The following is a 6,689-nucleotide window of genomic DNA, read 5'->3' as shown; positions in this document are numbered from 1 at the left end:
TATGCAATGTCACAAAAGACACAGCAGTGTGTTTTACAAAATATATTTTTGTCTGTTAATTAAAAGGATCCTACATATGTATTTTCAGACTTTATTCTGAAGTATCACCAGCGGTAGTGTATGAACAGTAATGTGCTGCATTCGGAAGGAGGCTAGGGGTGTGTGTGGTTGTGTAATGATTTATGCCCCGGGGCATGTCCTGTTTCTCTGATAAGATGGCTGTCTTCTTTGTAATGAGTCTCAAACAGAGATGACTTCTGAGTCTCAGAGTGAGTGTAATACAGCTGGCTCAAAGCTAGATTGTCCAAATCTATTGTATGTAGCATTTAGTGTAGCATTACAGCAGAATGACAGAGACGGACAGAAACAAAGAGGGCAAATAAAGACAATACAAAGATACAAAAACGGATGCAGACAGTCATGCATTTACTTTTGTACTCAGTCCTGACTTGGATCAATAACTCCCTTTGTCTTCTACAAGAAAGAACAACATCAGCATGGTTTAATATTTCTGGTGTAGCATTTTATAAAAAAAAAAATCTTACAATTTAATGATGCAATTTAAAAGATCCTTTTAAGGAAATTCTTTTGGCTCGGAAACTGACACATTGCATGTTGGTTTTTCAGCATGAGTCAGGAATAGTGATACAAGTTGTATGTTTCAGCAAACACAGAAAGACTGAGTTTGTACAACCAAACATTTGTAACCACTGGGTATTTAAGAAACAGGCCAGGCCTCTCCATTCTCACAATCCTGCTCGCGCCATCCTGGAGCTTCTCTGTTTATTTGTTTACACAATGTGAGGGAACCGGTCATGGAAAATCAAACATCACATTCAAGGCAATGTGACTGAGAAGTCCAACTGACATACGTCAAGAGAAATGCTGGTGGACAGGCACAATCTGTGGAGTTATGAAGGGAGAAACACGATAAAGGTGTTCATATTTCATAAAGGCATATGCAAGAGGGAGAAGGTGTAGAACATTCCAATTCTGGAATTCCAGTCAATTCCGGCCTGCTAATGAGCTAAAAACCCACTTTGGATTCTTTTTTTTTTTTTGATATAACTAATAGGATAAGCATTTATCTGTGTACTCATTTCTACATCAAGCCTCCCTCTATATTCCATGCCAAAACCAAATTCTGTTCTACAGTGGTGGTCTTTAAACTGAGGTTCCCGAAGGGTGTACGTCCATCTGGGACCAGTCCTCTTTACCAGCCCTCTAGGACACATGGCACCAGACCAGTCCATTATGAGACAGGAGTAAAACAACAAACAGACAATATCAGAGGAAATCAAATCCAGTGTATCAGCAAGTGCACAACGGCCCTGGAGCTCTTGTCTCCGTTAATAGCCAGATCAGCCACGGTGAGGAGTTGCGCCGCTGCCAAATTCTCATCGTCCGGTTGCGCTGTGTATTGTTTTAAGATATTAACTTTCCACAGCTCTAAACCCATCGTCCTATACACCCCTCCTTTCCCTTCAGCGTTACATTTTTCCCTTCGACCCGCAACAGACCGCCACCTCCCCCGTTCCTTCCCCCCATTCTTGTTCTACAACTGGAGGCAGTGGTAATAACTATTTAGGTAGTTGTCTTTCCCCACACAAAAATAAACTCGAATAAATAATTTAGCTTGGCAGCGGTTCATATAAACACAACTCCGGCAGATGGATTTCACCTTGCATTCGCCTCTGGCATGTCCTACTTTAAACGGGATATGCTGAGGCTCTCAGCCTGACAGCCGTCCCTTAACCTTACTTTTGTACTGATAAAGATTAACCTTAGTGTTTGTGGAATAATTAGACCAACTTCCTGTGAGGAGCGACTGAATTTCTTTGGGTTTCGTCACGTAGAAGAAAAATTTTATCATAAGGTTTAAAGTGGACCAACAAGCCCTCACAGGAAATAACACCACTGTAGTTGAAATATGAAAAAGGGGAAAAATTATTTATGTACAGTCAAGATTGGGGTGAATTTTAACATCCATCAGTGTACCTTCACATTTACAGTAATGTAATAATCTGAGTCTTTGAGCAAAAATATTAGCTTCACATGTCTGGTTTTAAACCCTCAACATATGTTTAAACTATACTGTGCATGCATTTCATAAATTCAAAATAATTTGTCATACCTGGCAGTATGTTTCATGCACTGTTTTGATCATAACCCAGAATGTGTGTGGTTGTAAATTTATTTATAAAGAATACAAACATTTTAAAACACTTCCATTTCACCCTGGGGAAGAATAAACCTATTAGCAGAGAGAGAAGAAATATTAATATATTGTAATAATAAGCAGTGCTGCTCCAGCAGAGCAGATGTTTTTGTATGACTCTTGCATTTGCTAATGTCATTCAAAACAAATATAATTAAGCAGTGCAACCTTCCTCATATTAGCTGCCGTCCTGCAGCATCTGTGTGTGGGAATACTAGTCATTAAATAAAAGGTTTCTGTGCAGATATTTTGATTCACATTTGCTATTTGAATATGAAAATGTGGGTTATAGGGATAGTTTTGATAGTTTTATCCTGATTTACTCACCTTTGTGTTTTTTCTGTATGTCTTTATTCTGTGGAAGAAGATATTTAGGAAAACTGTGGGTTTGTTGAACAAACAATAAAAATCATGGGGTCCAATGTTTCAACACCAACATACTGTCTATGAAATAAAATTAGATTAGGTCCACGGAAAACAGAAATGCTTTTTTATATCATTTTTTCAGTAGTTGATATGACCATCAACTTTGACTCATAATAACATCTAGCAGTGTAAATAAAGCATCATAAAAAAAGCTAATGTTTTCAAAAGAATCCACTGTAGAAATTTTCATTCACAATGAGATATGAATAATTTTTTGAACTTATGAAAGTGTCTGATAAGTGTAATTTGAGTTGTATTTTCCATGAATGTGATGTCACAAATCAATTATTTTCAAATATTATCATTTCTATTTTCATAATACCTTATTATTAATAAAAAGTAAATATACACCACCATCAAAACATCTGGAGTTGGTACATTTTTTTGTTTTTGTTTTTTTTGAGAAGAGGAAGTCTATTATGCTCACTAAGGCTTCATTAATTTGATCAAAAATTATTCAGTAAAAATACTAATACTGTGAGATGTTATTACAATTTAAAATAAAGTTTGCTATTTCAATATATTTTTTATTTCTTTCTGTTATGGCAAAGCTGAATTTTCAGCATTTATTACTTCAGTCTTTATAATCACATGATTATAAATTATTTTATGTTTATTTGTTTCTCAAGAAACATTTCTTATTATAAGTTTTGAAACAATAATATCAATATTATTATTGAAACTGTGATATTTTTTGGTGATGATTCTTTGATGAATAGACAGAATTCATCTGAAACAGAAATATGAAATAACAATACAAATATCACTTTTCGTTTAAAAAAGCATCCTTTCTAATTAACTGTATTAATTTATTAAAAATATGATAAGTAGTAATATTTAACATAAAATTATGTTTTGAGCCTTCAAAAATGTAATTATAGATTTTTTAATAATGACAACCTTCTGTTCTCTATGGATGAAACACATACTGTATGCTTATACCAGAAGTGTCTTATACTGTACATAAAGGATAGATGATTATAACCAAACCAGCCTTATTTTAAAATAGAAGCTTTCAAGGAAATGACAAAGGTGTCAAAAACAGTGGCAATTTAACTTATGAACACCTGAAAGATGTTCCGACTGCAGTTGTGTTTATGTAAACAAATAATGCCATGTGACACATCATTGTCAGACAATAACCACACGTCAGACATGTTGAGGAGGACTTCCTGAATAAACAGAAATCACCAGCCCATACAATAGAGTGGAATGCCTGAGGAAACTGCTCAACACCTGTCTGCCTTCAAGACGTGACGAACACTGTCACCTCAGTCTTATAAATAGGAAGTGATATGGAAAAACACAAAACTATTGCTGTAATATCGAAGCCATTTTCAGCAACAATGAAGAGGGGATTTTACTGGTGACCGGGTCACTTCCAGGGCTGCCAGTCTCCTATTCGCGCTTACGCTGGAAACAGCAGGTGGAGAGATGCAGTGCAGACGTATACATGACCGAGACCGGTCAATTGCAGGAAGCTGACTCATGTAATATCCGGGTGAGGTGCTGGCCAGATGGTCTACGGTAATGACAGTCTCCAAAACACACTCCAGTAATAGAGATTGCCGAATACCTTTAAGCTTCATGATATCCGATAATTTTGTTCCAATGTTTATCATGTCAACTCAGATTAGTGTTCCCATGTGTAAAATGAACCTTCCTCAGAGGAAATCAGACCTTCTAAACAATGAGGAATGGATAACTTTAATAGATTGTGCATTCCCCCTTTACAGTCATAAAGATCCAAGGGGAATATACAGTACAGTCAGAACATCCATTACACTGAGAACATAATGCTTCTGATAATAACAGAAATGTGAGAACTGATGTTCATGAGCCCTTTTTCTGAAAGACTCTGTTTGTTGTCTCTTTCAATGGAGAGCTTTCAAAAAATATGTTACTCAGGCCAGTGCTTCTGGTTTTGCTTTAGGACCCAAAAACAGAATCAGATCAGTTCTCCATGGTACCATGTTCAAATGTTGATACATTTCTTTACATACATTTGTATATTTTTAAGCTACTTTTGTTAGGTATAAATTGCTTATAATAAGGAAAGCAAACCTTTTAAGAAAATTTCAATTGATTCATTATTGATTATCAATGCTAGCTTTTCTTTTAAGTAGACAAAGACATGAATCTCCCCTCAGGGACTTCTGTACTGAGAGTTCAGTGCATCAGTGTAATGTGGTTTTCTTGAGTTTGCGCTTGTCTCCAAGTCTTGCCTGCGGCTTTACACCACCCTACACTGTTACACTGGGTATCTTATTGATTCTTCAAATAGTTCAGAAAAAAACTGCTGACACTGAAGCTGTATTTTTCCAATCCAAACAGACACATTCAAATGTGAGTGAATATGGATGAGACAGCACATAGAAAAACACTGAAACTTCAGTTCCTCTGTCTAAGCAACACAGGATTGTTACAATGCATTGAGAGATTATCTCCAATAAAGATTTTTTCTTTTACCCTTGCTGATCTTCGCAAAAAAAGCAATTTATACTACAAACACATTTCAATTCCTTGTTATATGATCTACATTTTCCAAAACCAGCATATTAGCTTAGTACATGATCAGGCACGATTCATCCAGACGTTCTCAAAACTAACATCTTTTCCTGTTTAAATTTTTCCTGAATAACCCCCAAGGTTATTCTAAGCCTTTAGTTAATCTTCAGAATACAAATGTGGATGTTTTTAATAAAACATAATAGTTTTTTTTTTATTAAAAGGTTACTAAAACTTTCAAAAGTTCAAAAAAGCTTATAAAGATGTCTTAAAATTCATATATTCATTTTCACAAGTTTTGGTAACCTAGACTTTCAATGAAGGTACAGAAAACTCTCAGGCTTCATTACAGATATCTTAATTTTAAGTGTTTGGAACAACATGAAGGTGAATAAATGATGACACAATTTTCATATTTGGGTGAACTTATTTGTTCTAAATGCATAGCAGCTTCAAACATGAATGATATCTCAAATTGTGCAGCTTTTTGAGTTGTGTTTTTACTTTCCTAATGGATTAGACATTGATTTTCACCTGGCAGACAGTAAAACAGGCAAATACATCAATACCGCAAGTAGAATATCGTAGAGTGGAAATTGGCTCTTTTGATTTTAAATATACTAAGATTCCATCAGTATACCCAGAATACCTAAGTAAGCACTTAGTAATGGCATGGCAACCTAAAACATTTGAGATGGACAGGCACTACTCAAATTACCCCTATTTTGAAAAAGATAATCTTCATGTTGAAATATACTAAATAGCATAATTCATTTCAAAGCCTTTCCGGGCCGAAAGCTCGCTGACTTCTTCCATTTGGTTGGCGCCCAAGAGCAAGTGCTTTGAGAATGGGGGGGGGGGGGGGGGTCTGAGGCAGCAGAACTCGCGCTGTTTGCTGACACCATCTAGCAAAGTGTGCTCTTTACAATAGCACACAGAGACCCTGTCAGTCAACATGGTGTGAAGAATGCAGTGAAACTGAAGAATCTTCAGACTGTGCATTCCAGTGCTACTGCAAACAACACACACTTATATATATACGCTGTGTGAGTAAGGAAAGAATCCTTACAGCTCAACCCATAACACAGTCCTTAACCCCACACTAATAAATAGGCATGCATACATGACAGAGCATGGAACAGTACATCTCCATGCATCACTGATTTGTTGCAATAATACAGTCTCACATGTCTTCTTATGAGTGTGCTTCACTACTGGGAGGCTACTTTATAATAATACAGTGTACTCAGAGAAAGTCTTTGTTTGTTTCTCAGGGTGTCTATTCTGAGCTTGTGCTTTTTCTGGTCTGAGTGACTGTGGACCCCATACAGCTTTGCTCAAAATACTACTTTTGACCACATAAACTATATCTGAAAGGATCAACATGCATTAAAGTTTGGGTATTGTTTTATGACGTGATGACAATTGCCAAACCCGTAGCATGAAAGTATCAGCATGAAGACGGGAGAATGAAATGGGAAATGCAGTTTTTTTTTAAACACAGAGGGTGCAAATTTTATTCATGTAAAACTGTACA

This window comes from Cyprinus carpio, chromosome B17 (assembly GCF_018340385.1).
Source record: "Cyprinus carpio isolate SPL01 chromosome B17, ASM1834038v1, whole genome shotgun sequence".
In the NCBI taxonomy this organism is placed as follows: domain Eukaryota; kingdom Metazoa; phylum Chordata; class Actinopteri; order Cypriniformes; family Cyprinidae; genus Cyprinus; species Cyprinus carpio.
The sequence above is the reverse complement of the archived record's forward strand: the minus strand, read 5'-3'. Positions refer to the sequence as shown.